Raw genomic sequence first — 18,997 nt, 5'->3', positions numbered from 1 at the left:
GGCCCAAGCTTGGATCCCTGCACCCATGTGGGAGACCCAGAAGAAGCTCCTGGCTTCGGATCATCTCAGCTCCAGCTGTTGCAGCCATGTGGGGAGTGAACCAGAGGATGGAAGACTTTTCTCTCTGCCTCTCCCTCTCTCTGTCTATAACTCTATCTCTCAAATAAATAAATAAAATATTTAAAAAACAAAGAAGCAAAACCATAGGACTCAAAAGTTGAAATGATGGATAATTAAGAGCTGTTCTAGAATCCTTCACCCATCCACGCCATGTCCCCCTGGAAACCACGGTAAGTTTCACATCCAGCCAGGGTTTCTTTACACAAATCCTAAAACACAATGTTTCTTCTTCATACAAGGCTGCTTCAAGAAATTAATGGAAGATGGAATTAAATTTATTCAGGCACAAAAAAGTTTTGAAATCCATGCATAGTTATTTTCAAATAATATGCATCTCCCATGAAAGTTTTGAAGACCCTGCATATGCAAAATATTTTTTGCACCAAAATGAACTTATCCTTGAATTCCATTTCCCACGCACGTAGGGAAGCCCCTCCTACAAAAAGAGCTCCCTGTTTTCTTTGCCCCGCCTTGTTTGTGACCTCACACTCCCAGGAGAGCTGTCAACATCAGCACACCAGCCGTGTTTGGAATCTGCGGCGTGTTCCTTTGAAGCATCCTAGTTTAATGAGTCACCTGTAGCTGCCACCAGCTGTTCGCAAGCTCTGAACGTTACAGATAATTGATGCTGCGATGACAATTCTCTACGGACGTCCTATTTCTAGGATCCGTTCCCAGAAGTGTGACTGCTGCTCCCAGGGCAAAGCACTTGTGGTTTCTGGCAGCGCCAGGTGCCCCGCCCAGAACTAGACCGTGTTGCTTTCCTAACTGTGATGCAGGAGACAGCTTCTTCCCCCTACCGCACCCATAGATTGTGTTGTCAGACTCCCAGGTTTTTGCCAGATCAGGGAGCAATAGCACATGGGTGACCTCAGCTTGCGTCCATTGCACTTCAGTCTTTGGAGTTGCATCACAGAGCAAGCAGCCGAGGTGGTCTCCTGCGGAATTACTGCTTCTCAAACTGCCTGACTGTTGTGGGCATTTGGGGAATGACCAGTTGAAGAAGGATGTGAGGATGAAGAACCCTTTAGATGGTGCCGGCCTCAGCCACCATCTGCCTGGAAATGCACAAGGAACCCAAGAGAGAACTGCTCACCCAACCAGGCAGCCCCCAGTCCCTGAGTCAGGATTCCAAATTCTGTTTCAGTTTGGGGTGCTTTGTTATGTCACAACAGATGACTGGGACACCGTGTAACCTTGTGAAACATACTTCATTTCATTTTTCTAGTCTGAAAAATGGAACTACAGGAGTTCCTATGAGAAATACAAACAGAACACACGTGAGTTAACATGTGAGGATGTTCCTGGACACACAGAACACACATGAGTTAACATGTGAGGAGGTTCCTGCATGCACAGAACACACATGAGCTAACAGTGAAGAGGTTCCCGGATGCATGGTAGTTACCTGAAAGCAGTTGCTACTCTAAAATACCTGGTGGACTCCAGGGGCAGCAGGCTGTTATTATGAAGCCAGAGAGTAGACCCTAGAATCCTTTTACTCAGCGCTTAGCTAAGCAGAAAGAGGCAGACTCAACTATACCCTCCTATCTGCCAGGATCCAGCCGAAATTTCCATGTGGAAGGGCAGTTCTGGGCGGCAGGACGAAGCACATATCAAAGCCTCCGGAATGAACTTAGGGACACAGGAAAGTCCTTGTAAACTGAGGAAGTCCTTGGGGTGCCCCGCAGCGAGCTCCTGAATCGCTCAGTGCTGCCTTCCCGAGTGAAGACCCCCCCACCCCCTGCAGGGAAGCCGGGCGGTGCAGATCTGTGATTCCTGGTCCGCCTAGTGGTGGACACTCCTGCAGTTTTCTTGGTACTGCAAGGAGTTGCTCATTTACCCGTGATTTGTATAGGCCAACAATAACAGCAAGTCCCTGCTTTTAGCTGGAATCTTATCAACTCGGGGCACCCTGATGCTCCAGTGCTGATCAGGAAGACCTACATGATGAAATTATTACACTTGATCTTAGCCAAAAGGTCGGGAAGCAATAAAATGAGGAAATTATTAACAAATGCTTATTTGGTAGTCTTCCAAAACTGAACGTGAATGATAGGAAACAGCAGGAGACTTGGGGGTATTTTAAAAATACATTAGACACCCTGATGTACTCACTCATTGAAACATCTGTTGGGTGCCAGGCTGTGTCTGGGATCGTGCGGACCTGGGGTGCATTGAGAAGAGACCTGGGCTCCACCCTCCAGAGTCCCAGGATGGGGAAGGGACAGACTGCAAAAAACCGGGCGGCCCCACAGGGAGATGGAAGGGCTCTATACCATGGTGCGGTGACGTCACATCCTAACTCACCTAATGGTAGACTTAAAATCGGTGTGTTTTATTATATGTAAATTTTAGCCTCAATAAAGTCTACCAAAAAGTGACCAACCACCACCCTACCCATGGGGGAGAGGGAGAAAAGCAAGCAATCTTCTAAATGTCTACACCATTAAACCTGGGAGGTGGCGTGTACTTTTGCATGTAGAAGTCCCAGGAAGTAGATGTCCCAGGAAGCAGCTACACTATGGGTGACGGTCACACCTCACTCTCTAGCACAAGTCTCTGGTTTCAATTGACCTGAAATGGTGAGTACCACTTCCTCCAGAACCCAGCTCACAGGCACAGATGCCCCAGAGCTGGGCAGAGTGATCTGTTAGAGCCCAAAACCCCGATTCCTCCTGAAGGCAAAAGTCCCCAGAGTGTGAGACATCAGAACCCTCCACAAACGCGGGTGCAGCCCATTCCTGGGACCCTTATTTGGGTGAAGACTGTATTGAAAGGTAACCAGGAACTCGTTAACTGACCCTCCTCTTCGTTGGTAGGTGATTGGATTAGCCAACCTCCGAAGAAGACCCTAAGGGATTAGTATGGATAGGGTAGAGACGGTCATACAGAGAAGAATGCTTGGAGACGACCCCCTAAGCAGCCCTGGATGGGGCCCCAGACTAAAGGGGAGGTCTTAGGAGTGGAGACAGCGCTGAAGCCGTGGTTCCCCACTCTCTCCCTATGACCCACAAGGAAGATACTCATTTATTTATTCTTGAATTATTGTTTATTGAAAGGCAAATGCCCACAATAGCCAGGCTGACCCCAGGAGCCAAGAACTGAATCCGGGTCTCTGACATGGGTGGTAGGATCCAAGTACTTGAGCCATCACCTGCTGCCTCCCAGGGTGCCCATTAGCAGAGAAGCAGAGCCAGGACTCAAGCCCAGGCGCTCTGGGATGGGATGTCCTGCTCAAACGCCCGCCCAGACAGTGGATAATTCAACAGGAAGAATGCAGCCAACTCATCTCCTATCTGTCAACCTTGCAGCCTCACCCTCTGGCGTCCCAGACTTTGCCAAAGTGGCAGTAACGAGACCCTTAGGCACCGCTGGTGACAGACACTGGGTGGTGCTCAGGTTTGTGTCACGGTCACGTGCACTGGGTAGTACTGTCCTCTGGGCTTCTGACAGCATTCCAGATAAGGCATAGCTGGCAGCTATCAGTCAGGACCTAGGATCCACCACAGTGCCTAGGCATTTAAGATTACTGAAAATTACCCTCCCCCTCCCTTATTTTTGCAATGGCACGACAAATTTCCAGGAAATTGGTGACCTCCATGACTTGCTGGATCTTGGGCCAGGATATGACAGCCTTCCCTCCCCCTCACCTCAAGAGTTTATTTATTTGAGAGGTAGAACCACAGACAGAAATATCTTCCAGCCACTAGTCACACCCCAAATGGCCACAACAGCTGGAGCTGGGCTGATCTGAAGCCAGGAGCCAGGAGCTTCTTCTGGGTCTCCACGTGAGTGCAGGGGCCCAAGAACCTGGGCCATCCTCCACTGCTTTCCCAGGCTATAAGTAGAGAGCTGGATTGGAAGTGGAGCAGCCAGGACTTGAACCGGCGTCCATATGGGATGCTGGCACTTGCAGGCAGAGGCTTAGCCTATTACGCCAGAGAGCCTTCTCTTTAGACAAATGAGCAAGAAGGAGAAAGAAAGCTGCTGTCTGGCAAAGTCAGTCCTTAGTATGCATCAGGCATGCCGGGCCTGCAGGATTCGCACTCAGCCCCTGGGGAGGGACCCTGACACACCCACTGTAACAGAAAGGGACTGGGAGCATGCGGGGGGCCACGCTTGGAGAGACACGCGGGGCTCTGGATGCCTTTTCACCCCCTTGGGAGACGGTGGGGAGCGCAGTTCTCAGAGACCACACAGAGCTTTGAAAAGGAAGAGGAAAAGGATGAGAGGCCTCGCTCGGCAAGCCTCCCTCCAAAATCCCTCCCCGGGGCGAGCCTCGGCTCGCAGCACGGCCAGATGGCGGCGTGGCCCGGCGCCCTGGCTGAGGCCGCGGGAGGCTGACCACGGAGGGCTGGACTTGGCAAGGCCTGGAGAGCACCCCCAGAGCCTCCTGAGGGACCCGGAGCAGAGCTGAGGGGTGAGCACCCCCCGCAGGGCCCACCCTCCTTTCCCATTTCCCCCGGGGCTTGCGGTTTGCGTTGGAAGGTGGACGGGGGAGTGTGGTTCAAGGCTGTGTGATTGGAGCAGATAAGTGTGGGATGACTCAGAGGGAGTGGGTGGTGACAGATGCCGGCAGCCAGCTCGGAGCCAGGGCCGGCCGGGCCGGTAAATGAAAGGCTGGGGACTCGGCCTGACATTAAGGGCAAGTCCCACCGGGACCAGGGGCTCCGTGTAAACAGGCAAATCCCCCGTGCAGCCCAAGCCGTCCCACCAGGCCCCCCCACCCTCAGTGGGTGCCACCATCGGTGGGAAGCCCTGCATACTCTGGAGCAGGAATCGGAATGGGTCTCCTTCCAAAATCAGGTTCTGAGGGGCATCTACGCAGGCTGCGGCGGCCAGCTGCTCTCCCCAGCCTTCCCGGGGCTGAAAAGCACATCATTCCTGCTCTCTATTAAAAAAATATTTTTTTCCTGGGGCCAATGCCGTGGCATAGCCGGTAAAGCCGCTGCCTGCAGTGCCAGCATCCCACATGGGTGCTGGTTCAAGTCCTGGCTGCTCCACTTTCGATCCAGCTCTCTGCTGTGGCCTGGGAAAGCAGTAAGTCCTTGGGCCCCCGCACCTGCATGGGAGACTGGGAAGAAGCTCCTGGCTCCTGGCTTCAGAGCAGCCCAGCTCCAGCCGTTGCAACCATTTGGAGAATGAACCCATAGATGGAAGATACCTCTCTCCCTCTCTCTTTTTGTTACACTACCTTTCAAATAAATAAATAATAAATCTTAATTATTTTTCTTTAGAGTCAGATAGACAAACAGAGACAGAGAAAACACACTCCACTCCTGTGTGCTGGCTCACTCCCCAAATGCCTGCAACAGCCAGGACTGGGCTGGGCCAATGTCAAGAGCCAGAAACTCAACCTACATCTCCTGTGTGGTGGCAAAAACCCAATTGCTTGCACCATCACTGTTGCCTCCCAGGGTCTGCCTTGGAAGAAAGCTGGGATTGGAAACCGAAGCCAGGAATCAAACCCAGGTACTCCAATATGGCATATGGAGTCTTTTTTTTTTTTTTTTTTGATTTATTTATTTATTTGAAAGTCAGTTACACAGAGAGAGAAGGAGAGGCAGAGAAAGAGAGAGGTCTTCCATTTGCTGGTTCACTCTCCAGTAGGCCACAACAGCCTGAGCTGAGCCAATCTGAAGCCAGGAGCCAGGAGCTTCTTTTGGGTCTCCCACATGGGTACAGGGGCCCAAGGGCTCGGGCCATCTTCTACTGCTTTCCCAGGCCATAGCAGAGAGCTGGGTCAGAAGTGGAGCAGCCGGGACTTGAACAGGTGCCCCTATGGGATGCCGGCACTGCAGGCGGCAGCTTTACCTGCTACGCCAAATCAAGCACCGGTTCTCCGGGGAGGTTCTATTATCCAGAAAACTCAGCCTGGAAGACCTGCTGTTTCCTGCCAGAGCTGGGGTGAGACGGCCACGGCAATTCTGGGTTACAGATCACTCACTTTCTTGGCTCAGTAGAAATCACCCTTCGGATGCTTACTGGGGACAGTATTTCCAAGAGTCTCTGCACATTTCCCTGCCTTGGTAAGATCGGGGAGGGCAGGGCTCACCATCTGATGGCTACCGAAGCACCAGAGCCTCTACCCTGGCCACGGTCCCAGGCCCAATTCACTCTCAGTCCAGAAGTGCCCTTCCCGGAGCGAGAGAGAAACAAGACCCACGCTTGCTACGGCTCACGCTGTGTCTGCCCGTCAGCCCCTGGTTCGTTGGAACATGAAGTGAGGGGAGTGTCTTGCTCTGTTTCCTTGTGACCCTTCCCCGCTCAGGCCATTCTGCCCACCTTCCACCTGGGCAGCTCCAGGTGGGCTCCGGACCCCCCAGGGAAGTGGCAGAGTGCCCGAAACGTTCCCATGGGCCATCCCCATGGATAACAACACGACTCTGCTCACGACTTGGCCAATGCAACTGGCTGATCAAGGATAACGTCTGCACTTAACATCAGAAGCATCAGCTCCTTGGGTCATGAGACAAGGAAAAGACCCCCCACGGTTTCTGAGGCTCCGCGCTGCTTCTCATCTCTCCTCCATTCCTGATTCTGTAGCTGGTGCTCATGCTAAGCAGCCGCCAAACCCCGGCCCAGCAGCTCCCAGACCACAAGAGCCCTTGACCCCCCCCCCCCCAAAAAAAAAGAAAGAAAAAAAACTAGGCCGAGAAGGAAACCCCTGAGCCCACGGTCCTCTGCTCTGCCCAGAGGAGCCACCCCAGGCTGCTGGATTCCCCCACCATCACCACCACCACCGAGCAGCCACCCACGCCCGCTGTGGGCTGCACCTGCGGAGCTCCGGCTGGCTCTGCTCCCACAGCCTTGCCTGGTGTCTGTTATCTTATTTACTGAAATCCGCCCGGCTCGGCTCTCACTCACGGGTGACTCATGAACTGAAGCCATGATTCTCAGACAGATGGCAGACTCCCTTAAAAGCAGCCATCGGGCAGGAAAATGCCACCACATCCCTCGCCCGCAAAGTAAGATCGCTACGGCATCCTAAGTCTGGTCTTGTGTTTTCTTCTGCTTTCTCCCCACCTCCCCCTGGGCCATAGCTCAGGAGGTAGGGGAGGGGAGATCCTATGGACAGGAGAAATCCTATGGACATGCCACGGTGACCTTTGGGAGAAGGCACCGGCAGCAGAACCACAGTGGAACACCAGATGGCCAGGGGGCACAGGCCTTGTACCGGCGTGATGGGCAGGGCGGGGGGAGGGCCAGGACTTGTCCATAATCTAGGACAGGTGGGGAACAGGTGGTGCTGCAGCGGCAAGGGGAGCTACACACCCCAAAGAAGCCAAAGCCTTGACGGGCAGGCGAAGTGATCAGACCTGGAGAATTCTAGAAAGCAGCCAGTCCCAGGGACTGCTCTGCAAAGTGTTCATCCTGCCAAGCTCTGCCTGGGCACACGGCAACGGAGCACTCATCCAAAGAGAGGAAAATACCGTTAGTTAAGCATCTATTGCATGCTGGTAGTTGGCCCTTGGCCAGATGACCTTCCCACCGGCCCTGTGAGGCAGGTACCATTGTCTGCATTTCTGGAAGAAAATCAGATACAGGCAAACAACATAACTTGCCCATGGTCCCCAGTTGGTGAATGACAGAACACGCTCGGCCACTTCCAGGCTGAAGACGAGCACCACCGAGTTCTTGATTCCATATTTTTCCCTTCACTCAAATTTTAGACCCTGGGGTCAGAATTCTGCAGCCTCAGTTAACCTAACCCCTCCGAGGGCTCTGGGGACCTAAGTCATGCTCATGGCAAAAACCATTTGGGTGGCAAGCACACAGAGCTTCCGGTTCCGGCTCCTACCTCTGGAGGCAGGTAGGCTGCTGAGACCTAGGGCGGAGAGCAGGCGGGGAGGCACAAAGCCTTACAGGAGCTGCCTGGCTGGAGGTCCTACCCGGGTTTCCTGCTGAGTCACCACACCCACAGAGACCAGGTTTCTTGCCGAGTCACCACACCCACAAAGAGTGCTGGGATGCGAGTTTTCACAGCCAGACATTCGCCACGTTGGCTGGGACAGCGCAGGCGGAGAGACAGCACTGGAGTTGCCAGGGGGTCTGAGTGCGAACCACAGGTTGCCAGTTACTGGCTATGCAATCTCATTCCCATTCACGGAGCCTTATTTTCCTTGTGTAAAACCAGAGGGGAATAAAAACCCTCCAGGATCAAAATGAGCCTTAAAAAAATTCACATCCAGGAAGATGCCAAGTGTGGCACCCGGTGCCTAAGAAATTGTCAATAAATATTTACTAAAATAAGCAATACAAACAGCTAACAGCAATTTAAGAAATGACGTGAGGATAAATCCTTTTAAGAAATTAGGATCCTAGCTGACCGCCTAGGGAGTTATCAATCGACTCTACCTAGAACAAAACAATGTGAAAAACAAAAAGTATAGATATGAACCTAGATTAGCCCACAGACCGAGCACAAGTATAAGGGTTTGCTGCAAGACCAGTCTATGTGGCATTTTACCTGTCAAGGAAAGAAAAGGCCTATGGATTGAAAGAGTAGTGATGGGGCTGGAAAAATCCAAGGAAGATTCCACTAGTTGACAGTGGGGCTGCAATGAGAAGCCAGAATGGAGCACCTGCACTTCTCCGGACACCCTCGCTATGAATACAGCACCGTCATCCCTGAAGCCAAGGCCAGGTGTCTAAGTGACTGGGCCACAGGACTCGGGAGTTTGTTTCATCCGAGCGTCGGCTCGAATGGCAGCAGAGGGACAAGGCCTGATGAGAATTCGGGCCTGAGAGATAACAGCAGATAAAACCGTGGCCACGGTGGGGTCTTGTCCGCCCAACCCCAGCCCACCAGCCTCCCACTCCCTGTAGAAAGACCAGACGTCTCAAGACGTCTGCCCAGCCTACCCACTCTGTGACTTTGCGCAAAGCAAGAATATTAAGTACCTTAAATAATCTTAGATTTTTCCATTATGTTCCTTGAGTGAATTTAACCTGTTAACCCCCTTCCTTCTGTAAAAAAAGGAGTTTGTACCTGTCTCAGGGCCTAATGTTGGGCTAAAAAAAAAATATCCAAAAACTCCCACTTTGGATGTCTGTAGCCTTGGAAGTCCCCCATGCAAACGGGGAAAGCAGCTGGTAAGGGAGGAAGCCCCTGCCCCCCCCGAGCCCGCAGTGCCTGCCTGCCGAGTCAGTCACGCAGATTGCTGGAGCCTGGCTGGGGGGTTATGGGCTGCACCTGTTTACCTCCCAGCTGGCCCTTCTGCATTACTTTTATCTGGTCGTACCCAATGGGCCCTGAAATTCTCCTCTGTGTAGTTTTGGGGTCTCCTCTGCTCTCAAACAGGAGCCTCCTGTCTGTGTCCTGGTTGTAGCCCCTGGGGCTTTAGGCAGTGCCCGCTGAGCCCAGCCCTTCCACGAAGCCCTCTCCCAGCTGAGCCCACGCCACCTCCCCTGCCCCCAGCTCCCCTGCCGCTGCAACTCAGTGCTTGGTTCTCTGCCAGCGCACGACCCCTGCACTTTTTTATTAGCATTGCCTTTGCCCATGACTTGGACAGCAAATTCAGAAGTATAGCCCCAAGCCACATGCTGCTGTGCCAGCCCCTACCAGGTCACTCCCACCGCCAGGACCCAGGCACCAGGAGCCAGACTCTCAAGCTGAACCGCACTCAGCGTGCACACACGCCCCTCCGAATCCAGCCCTTTGCAGCCTGGCGCTCTGCTTGTGGCGGTGCACATCCATCCAGGTGAAGGCTCTGGGCCCTCCCGCTCCCCGCCAGGGAGCACAGCCGTCTCCCTCTCCTCTTTCCCTTCCCCCAAGTCGAACATGCAACAAGTAAGCTTTCGAGAGCGCCACCCTCCCAACACCCATGGTGAACGGAGTCCGGAGAGGCAACACACGGACCACCCCCCAGCTCCCCACAGGGGCCCCCACCTTTACCTTTTGGGTCAGGTTGAACGAGTGATGACTCAGGAGAGGGAGAGGTGGAGGATGACAACTTAGCTAAGATTTCTGCCCCTGCAAGGGACTTCAAGGCAGGGGAAGCACATGGGGAGGGGGCCCTGCACTCAGGACCCCGCCACGGGCAGCCCTGCCTCCCTACCCCCCACCCCCCACCCCGCAGCAGCCAGGCAGGGAGGAGACACAGCCTCCAGGAACAGGGATGAACACGCCCACACACAGACCACCTTCACTAGTCATTCCCCTTAAATCTCCAAGAAAAAGTTATGTAAGGGGAAGCCACACAGCCCCGAAGGGGAGAGGGAACATTTTGTTCAGCCCTGGGGTATTTAACTGAATAAGAGGCTCCCAGAGAACAAAGCGAGAATCCAGCGTCAGTCTCCCATACAGAGAGACAAAGCATCAGGAGGGGAGAAGCACACGCAGGCGCCCACCGTTCCCCGTGCACCTCGGCATCCAGGCCCGGAAGGGCTGCTTGCTTACTCGGCTCCAGGGGTTCTGGAGGTCTCCTCTTCTCGCAGGAAGCGCAGGGCTGCCCGGTGCTGGGAGGCAGGTCACAGGCGACAGGACAGGAACAGCTCCCGGCTCTGACAAACCCTGCTGCTTCCCTCCGAGGGCCCATCAGAGCCGGGCTGTCCCAGCCCCTTCAGCAAAGGTCATGTCTAGGTTCGGCTGCTCTCGGAGCTGTCGCCACTGCACGTTTGCAACAGATGGGGCCCGGGGCTGGGCGTGTTCCCAGTCCCCACCGCGGCGCAACAAGCGGCTGGCAGACAGCATGAGCCGGCCTGAGACAGCGCAGGCGACAGTCGTGCCGGCTAGAGCTGGTTTGCTGCTCGAGAGGCAGGCAGAGCTCGGGCGGATACCCTCATTGATGGGACTGCAGCAGTCTCTCATTACCACCTGTGTCAGGGCTGCCGGGGAGCTAACTCCGGAGCACACAGGCAAGCCAGCAGGAGGGAGGGCTGAGCCGGAGCTTTTAAAAAGACAGGCTGCAGGGGAATGAAGGCAGGACCCAGGCCGATGAGACAGCAGTTGAGGCAGCTGGGCTCGGGGGGCTTCTGGCCAGCACTGCCCCTTCCTCACTTTCTTCAAAGGCTGGACACAGGCAGAGCAAAACGGCACGTGGGTTTCAGAAATCCATACTCCCTGGGAATCCCTGTCCTCGGAGGAAACAGAATCCAGTTTTTCTCTAGCAAGAAGCAGCAAGAATGGCTACGGCCCCCCGCAAGCTCTTAGGGATGTCTTCATTGACACCAGGTCCCCAACGCCTACCAGACAACCTGCAGACATCCAGAAGGCAGCGCGGCCCCTGCCTATGCTGTGGACTGAGTTTTATTCTCTATGCTCTGATGCTTTGGTCTGAGGGTCTTCCCAGGCGTAGCCAATGCCTAGAGAGTAAGTAACTCCCTGTGAGCTCACCGTTCTTGTGCAAACCGACTCGTCCAGAGCCTCACCCCTCCCACCTCCGCTGTGGGGGCTCTCAAGCCCTGGGCCGCTATGCCTCTGCCCTGACCACCCCCAAGACAGGGACCAGACAGCCAGGAACAGCCCCCACGCACACCTCAGGGCCCATGCAATTCAGACTCACCCACTCCTTCCCATGCAACCACAAGGAACGCTCCTGGGCCCTTTTGCCCCTTGCTCTCCTCTGCCTCATGCCTGAGGCTAGTGCTGGCCGGTGTGGCCCTGCGTGACCCTGCGTGGCCCTGCATGGCCCATGTGGCCCTGCGTGGCGCTGCCTGGTGTCCTGAACCTCCCATTTCCAGAGATCTGTGAGGATAATAACTGCCCTGTCAGGGTCTTGCCACGCCTGATTCAAACAAGTCCCAAGTGCGCTTTGAAGAATGCTCTAAGGGATGCATAACTGGTTGGAAACAAGCTGAGCCTCAATCATTAGGCAAAAGCGCAGGTCCCCACTTGAGCAGCCTGCGATGTTGATTATTACATGCAATTGCTAATGACTTGGATTTCCAGCAATGGAGGCAGTGCCTCGAAAGACAGTGTTCAGGGGAGGAGGGTTCTTCCAAAGGCTGTGACCCAAGGGCTGTGAGGAAATGGGCAAATTTGCAGCTCGTGGAAGACAGGCAGCAGCGAAGAATGGGAAACACGAATGTGAACAGCGTATGCAGAGGGCCAACGAAAGAACGTCACGTGGCTGCCTACCAAGGCTGATGAAAAAAAGACAACCACTGGGGCCCGGCACTGTGGTGTAGTAGGCTAAGCCTCCCTATGGGTGCCGGTTCGAGTCTCGGCTGCTCCATTTCTGATCTGGCTCTCTGCTGTGGCCTGGGAAAGCAGTAGTAGATGGTCCAAGTCCTTGGGCCCCTTCACCCACGTGGGAGACCCAGAAGAAGCTCCTGGCTCTCGACTTTGCATCGGCCCAGCTCCATTTTGGGAGTGAACCAGTGGATGGAAGACCTTTTTTCTCTGTCTGTCTCTGTCTCTGTCTCTGTCTCTCTCTCTCTCTCTGTAACAATAACTCTCAAGTAAATAATAAAAATTTTTTAAAAAAAGAAAGACAACCACCGAGTAAGCACGGGGGTTTTGGGAGACTGCTGACGGGGTTGGGAGTCCATGTCTTATTAAGGGCACTGGCAGTGCAGGAGGGTAACACACACTTCTTGCCCATCTCATGGTTCCTTCTGACACGGCAGAGGTGAGCGGCGTCTGGTGTGGGGACGAGATCTCCAGGAGTCCAGGGAGCCGGCCTCACCTGTGGCCGTCCCAAGCAGACAGGCTTGGAGCTCCTCTTGAAGCCTCAACTCTGTTTTCGTGTTTGTTGATGGAACAACGTGTTACACGATGTAGCTCAAGGTCCTTTCCAGCCCTAAGCACCAATGTTCTGTGACCACAGCTCAGGCCCAAGTCATGGCTAAGGCATTTCTCTGAGCCTCCAACCCTCTTCTGGAAAAACAACCTGAGTGGAAATACTTGCTCAATGCATCTCCCAGGGCTGCTGTTGGGATAATGGATGAACAGGCATTCTGGACAGAAATAAGCGTCGGCTTGGGATATGCGAGATGACTCTGGAACCAGAAGGCAGTACTGGCATAAACGCGAGGCTTAGCAAACAGCTGGCTCTGTGTAGCCATGAGCAAAGGGCCGACATCCTGTGGCCAGCCCCCGGGGCGAGGATGCGAGAGGCCAGCTGCAGAGCTGGCCAATCTCAACACCGTCCCCTGCTGATTCTAGCCTTGCTGGGTGAGCTGGGCTTGTTTTATTTTCTTTGTGCTTTATTCCAAAGCACACAAACAGGCCTGTGGAAAAAAGCCCAATTCGTTTTGCTTGGAAAAACTGGGAATGCCAAGGGAATGAGGGCCACGATTCAGAAGACAGGAAGGCTCAGCGACACTCAGAGATGAGCACCGGGTGCGTTGATTCCCTGCAGCTCCGAGGGAGGGGCGGGGGCTGTCTCCATCACGCCATGCCAAGGGTTCTGCTCACGCCGTTGACCTCTACTGGGGCCACTCCCACCACCTGCCTGGACTCTCCTGCGCTCACCTTGGTGAGTCTCACTTCCCCTTCAGGCTCTGAGCGGTCCCTCTTCCCAGACGTGGTCCAGTAGATCAAGGACACCTAGGAGAGCCTGCAGGCCACTGTTGGTGCAAAGGGCTACTCCCAGAACGGGGAGGGACACAGCCCTTCCAGACTAACACAGCCCTCCCTGACCTATCTCCCTCACTAATTAACCTCCCTGAACGCTGTCTTCCAGGCGTCATTCTACACTTGATCCTAGCCGAAAGGCCGAGAAGCGATCCCAGGTATGATTCTTGGCACCTTCACCAGGCCAAAAAAGAACAGAGCAGACCTGAAACCCTTCGCTCACTCCCTGCTACCTACAGAACGAACCCTGATCTTTCAGTGTGAGACACTGGCCCACGGGGACCCTTCAGGCCTCATAGCCTTGCCAAATCTGCCCATCAGAGCCCTCAAGGGCCCCTGAGCACCCCCACAGGCACCCACAGATCTGCATCCCCCGATGCCCTTCCCTCCCATCGGTAGGCTGTGGCTCAACTCCTCTGCCGAAATTGATTTTCTTACTGTACTTCCAGTACTGAGCGCTTTTCGTGAACTGTCTCAACCTGCACAACAGGACCACAGACTGATTGACAGCCAGGACATCGAGGCTCTGAGAGGCAGAGTCACCAAGGTTGCAACTCCTAGATGGGCTCGTGGTGACATTTTCCTCCAGAGCCTGGCTCCGTGCCACGCTGTCCTAGCGCTTCACACACACCGCGTGCCCCTTACTTATTTGCTTTTGCCTATGTGTAACTTTGGGTTTTCCTGTGGCCGAGGCTCCTTCATTGCTTGTGTGATCAGAGTAAAAGGAATAGGGGTCAGCGCTGTGGTGTAGTGGGTAAAGCCACCACCTTCAGTGCCGGCATCCCATATGGGCACCGGTTCTAGTCCCAGCTGCTCCTCTTCCCATCCAGCTCTCTGCTGTGGCCTGGGAAAGCAGTGGAAGATGGCCCACGTGCTTGGGCCCCTGCACCCACGTGGGAGACCTAGAAGAATCTCCTGGCTCCTGGCTTCAGATCAGTGCAGCTCCAGCCATTGCAGCCAACTGGGGAGTGAACCAGCAGATGGAAGACCTCCCTCTCTCTCTCTCTCTCTCTGCCTCTCCTTCTCTCTCTATGTAACTCTGTCAAATGAACGAATAAATAAATCTTTAAAAAAAAAAAAAAGGGAATACGCTCCCACTCTCCGTGTTGGTCACTGCCCTGCCCACCCTGAAGAATGTCAGGAATGAACAGGGAGTCTCTGCCATGATAAGGAAGGATTAGACACCACTGGGTGTGCAAATCAGGGTGTCACCACGTCTGCTAGGATGGAGTCACACGTTGTGCTGTTATGAGATGATGGAAAAATTGAAACGCCATGCAGAAACCGTGCCTCCTAGACCCTGCTCCTGAATAACAGACCTGGGTTAGATTCTTCAGCATCCCAGGGATCCAGCACGAATCCTTGCCAAGTCCCGGGCCATCATTAGCCTTGAGCTTAAAAGTCAGATTCTGCATGCCAGGCACCCCTGGGATGAGGCCCCCACTGCACGTGACCAAGTGATTGCAGCCCTAACAGCAACAGACTCCCCACAGCCCTGTGTGCAGAGCCAGCCACAGCACAAGGCCCTCACAGGCAACATGCAGAGGGCTAATAGCAACTACCCCAAAGCCGAGACGCTGCTCAGTTAAGCCTTGATTCCTGCTATAGGGGCTGTCACTGTCCCCACCCTCACAGTTAAAGTCCGGGGCCTGGAAGAGGTGTGCAAGCCAGAGGCAGGCAATGGAGCTGTGGAGATGCTGAGACCAGAGGGGGCCCCTGGGTCCAGTGCCTGGGTGCTGGCTTCACCGGCCGTGCTTGCACTACACTGGGAAGCCTGGCAGCCCAGGAGAGGAGGCGTGGGCTGGGCCACCCTGTGGGGACAACAACATCTGAGCTCCACCAGGCAAGAGGGCTGCCGACAGGCTGGTACTTTACTTTGGAACTCCCTTTGACAAATAGTTCGAGTTCAGTGTCCTTATACTCGCTCACTGCACAGAACAGGTTGGGGGTGGTTTGGTAGCCTTCGAAATACCCTAACTGGGAACCAACCCGCCAACATCCCTGTTGAAATCTGGAGCGGAGGGCTTGCATATCAGCTCCGGGACAGTTAGAAGCAGTTTTTCAGGGCGGATGATGCTGTGGCACAGAGGGTTGGCCACATTCCCATATCAGAGTGCCCGGTTCAAGTCTGGGCTCCTGCATTCCCAACCCAGCTTCCTGCTAATGCATCTTGGAATGAAGCAGGTGGTGGCCCAAGTACTTGGATTCCTGTCATCCATGCGGGAGATTTAGATGGAGCTCTTGGCTCCTGGCTTCAGCCTGGCCCAATCCTGGCTGTTGACAGGCATTTGGAGAGTGAACCAGCAGATGGAAGATTTCTCTCCCTCTCTCTCTGCCTTTCAAATAAATGTTTTTAAGAAATGCCTTTACACTGGTGAAATGAGTGGTGCTGAGGGTAAGTGTGGTGGCAGGAGGCAGTGCAGGCTGCGGCCCCCTTGAACAAGCCTGATGGAGGTCCTGGCCAGCTCAGCAGCCGACCTGAGCCGCAGTCCTCGAGGCCCAGCGGCCATCCGTCCCATGCTAAGGACACTTTTGGGTCCTGCTCTGGGTTATGCTGCCAATGGGTAGTGGCGACAGCTACCGGAACTGATTGGACCTGCTATCTAAAGTCACCTCCAGGATTTTGGCAAACTCTGGTTTAACGCCGGGGCTGGTGTTGTGGGACCTGCAGTGCTGGCATCCCATATGGGCCCTGGTTTAAGTCCTGGCTGCTCCACTTCTGATCCAGCTCTCTGCTGTGGCCTGGGAAAGCAGTAGAAGATGGCCTAAGTCCTTGGGCCCCTGCACCCATGAAGGAGACCCAGAAGAGGCTCCTGGCTCCTGGCTTCAGATCAGCCCTGCTCCAGCCATCACAGCCATCTGGGGAGTGAACCAGCAGATGGAAGACCTCTCTCTCTCTCTCTCCTTCTGCCTCTCTGTAACTCTGCCTTTCAAATAAATTAATAAATCTTTACTTCATGTGACAGACCAGCCAGTCCTGGTACAGGGGGATGTACAACCTCACCCACCTCCATCCCTGGAGAGCACCAGTATTTACCAAAGTCACAGGATATTTGCAGAACCAGCTGAGATGAGAACAGCTGGCCATGTAGCCACTCCCTGGCTTCCTCCATCAGACAGGACCAGCACTCCTGAAACTCCCAGCATGCAAAGCCTCTTGGAATCATCAATATCTGATGCCCTTATCTTAAAGGCAAAGGCACAAAATCAAACTAGAACCCCTGAAGGGTTAACAGTCTTTCCCTCTTTCAACACCAACTCTCAACACCTGAAGGTCTCAGGAGACTTGGCTACCGCTGGGAGCCTCACAGGTGGAACCAGCTCCCGGGCCCCACGCTGCCCTGAGCCTCAGCTATGGGAGAGGGGCCACCATCCCTCGGTCCGCAGCCGCGCTGTGCACACCGAGCCCACAGGTGGGGACCTCGGAGGCTGGCCTGTGTTCAGGAGTAGGCCATCCACTGCACTGTGGGCTTGCCTGTCAAATTAGCTAACATGCAGCAAACTGTAAGTCCCTGGGCAGTGACTGGGAGCTGCTGACAAGGCCCAGACTGGGTCCCAGGTGCTCATGGTTCTCTCTCGCTGCACGTGGTGAGGAGGAGACTGGGCTGCCCACAGGGAAGTGACCCGAGGTGTTCCACGTGGCTCCATGGTGACTTCCTCCACTGCAGCCTGATGGTATAAGCCAGTGGGTGCACCACCCAAGGGACCCGATTCAGAGCAGGAAGCAGTGTCACTCACACTAGCAGCAGCAGCAACCATTTTTAAAATAATCCAATGCCCACCCAAAGGCGCACTGATGGATTTAGGGTGAACCAGACACAGGCTTGAGACACCCTGGGATTTACAGAACTCCCATCCCCGTGCCAGGTCTGTGCCGGGGTGCTGGACATAAGAACATGAGGGAGACGCCGCCCCCCACCTCATGGCCTGCAGGGAAGTTGTAGGGACAAGAGTCACTGTCACTTCGTGTGCTACAAACCACAGCCACCATAGACGTTCCCAGAGGGGAGTGGCTGCTTTGGAAGGAAGTTATAAAAATGAGTTTCAGTGGTCGGTGCTGTGACATAGCCAGTAAAGCCGCCGCCTGCAGTGCAGGCATCCCATATGGGCGCTGGTTCTAGTCCCAGCTGCTCCACTTCCAATGCAGCTCTCTGCTATGGCCTGGGAAAGCAGCACAAGAAGGCTCAAGTCCTTGCGCCCCTGCACTCACGTGGGAGACCCAGAAGAAGCTCCTGGCTCCTGGCTTCAGATCAGTGCAGCTCCAGCCATTGCAGCCAATTGGGGAGTGAACCAGCAGATGGAAGACCTCCCTCTCTCTCTCTCTTTTTCTCTCTCTCTCTGCCTCTCCTTCTCTCTGTGTGTAACTCTTTCAAATAAATAAATCTGAAAAAAAAAATGGGTTTCACAGGGTCTGTCGTTGTGGTGCATATGGCTTAAACTGCTGCTGGTGACACCAGCATCCCATGTTGGAGCGCCAGTTAGAGTCCTGGTTACTCTGTTTCCAACTCAGCTCCCTGCTAATGCTCCTGGGAGGGCAGTGGAAGATGGCTCCAGTGCTTGGGCCCCTGCACCTCCGTGGGAGACGCGGATGGAGTTTCTGGTTACTGGAACTTCGGTCTGGTCCTGACCTGACTGTTGTGGCCTTTTGGGGAGTGAACCAGTGGGTGGAAGATCTGTCTCTCTGTCTCTCTCTCATTCAGTCTTTCAGATAAACCTTTTTAAAAAGGGTTTGAACGATAAGACTGGGATAAGGAGAACTGGGTAAAACTGGAGGCTTTGGGGGCTGTCATTGTAGCTAAGCCACCGCCCGAGATGCTGGCATCCCTTATGTGCACTGCTTTGTGTCCTGGCTGCTCCACTTCCTACCCAGCTCCCTGCTAACAATCTGTGAAGGCAGTGGAACATGGCCCAAATACGTGGGCCCCTGCACCCACATGGGAGACCCAGAAGAAGCTCCTAGCTCCTGGCCATCTAGGGAGTAAACCAGCAGATGGAACATCCCTCTCTCTGTGTGTCTCTCCCTCTCCCTATAACTCTGCTTTTCTAATAAATAAATCTTTTTAAAAAAGAAAGAAACAAACAAACAAACACATTGGAAGCACTGTTAGTTCCTCACATTTTGGAAACTAGTGCCTTCTCCTCCTTTGGCCCCAGACTCACTGCCAAGGCTCTGGAAGGCTCTGGAAGACTCTGGAAGGCCCAGCAACTTGGTCTTCTTTTTAAGCCAGGAGCCAGGATTGCCCCAGACTCAGCTCATCCACAGCCGAAGACCGGCTGGCTGCAGTGCGAGCCCAGCTCGGCTCTGGCCCGTGCTTGAGTTCAGGACATCTGTGACCTAAAACGGCCTCAGTG

General features: G+C 54.2%; 1 protein-coding gene and 1 long non-coding RNA gene across 6 annotated transcripts in view; one reads left to right on the top strand and one right to left on the bottom strand.

The window, feature by feature from the left end:
• The window catches only part of PRKAG2 (protein kinase AMP-activated non-catalytic subunit gamma 2), a 312,250-nt gene that overhangs the window by 245,852 nt on the left and 47,401 nt on the right, over positions 1-18,997 (bottom strand). The window contains exon 1 of one of the 5 annotated variants that reach the window (XM_051857060.3): positions 10,526-10,653. The exons of the other annotated variants lie outside the window; for them this stretch is intronic. The gene's annotated coding sequence lies outside the window, so the exon portion shown is untranslated. Of the gene's footprint in view, positions 1-10,525; positions 10,654-18,997 lie in introns of those variants that run through there. 5 annotated transcript variants of the gene reach the window in all.
• Positions 13,224-14,727, top strand: LOC149125364 (uncharacterized). The gene is made up of 3 exons (XR_016210387.1): positions 13,224-13,547; positions 13,755-13,803; positions 14,476-14,727. It is a non-coding gene; the product is annotated as an uncharacterized LOC149125364 (long non-coding RNA).

Source organism: Oryctolagus cuniculus, chromosome 7, assembly GCF_051225735.1.
Source record: "Oryctolagus cuniculus isolate XC-2025 breed Fujian yellow rabbit chromosome 7, ASM5122573v1, whole genome shotgun sequence".
Classification (NCBI taxonomy): Eukaryota; Metazoa; Chordata; class Mammalia; order Lagomorpha; family Leporidae; genus Oryctolagus; species Oryctolagus cuniculus.
Note: the sequence above shows the minus strand (reverse complement) of the source record. Positions and strands in the feature narration are given on the sequence as shown.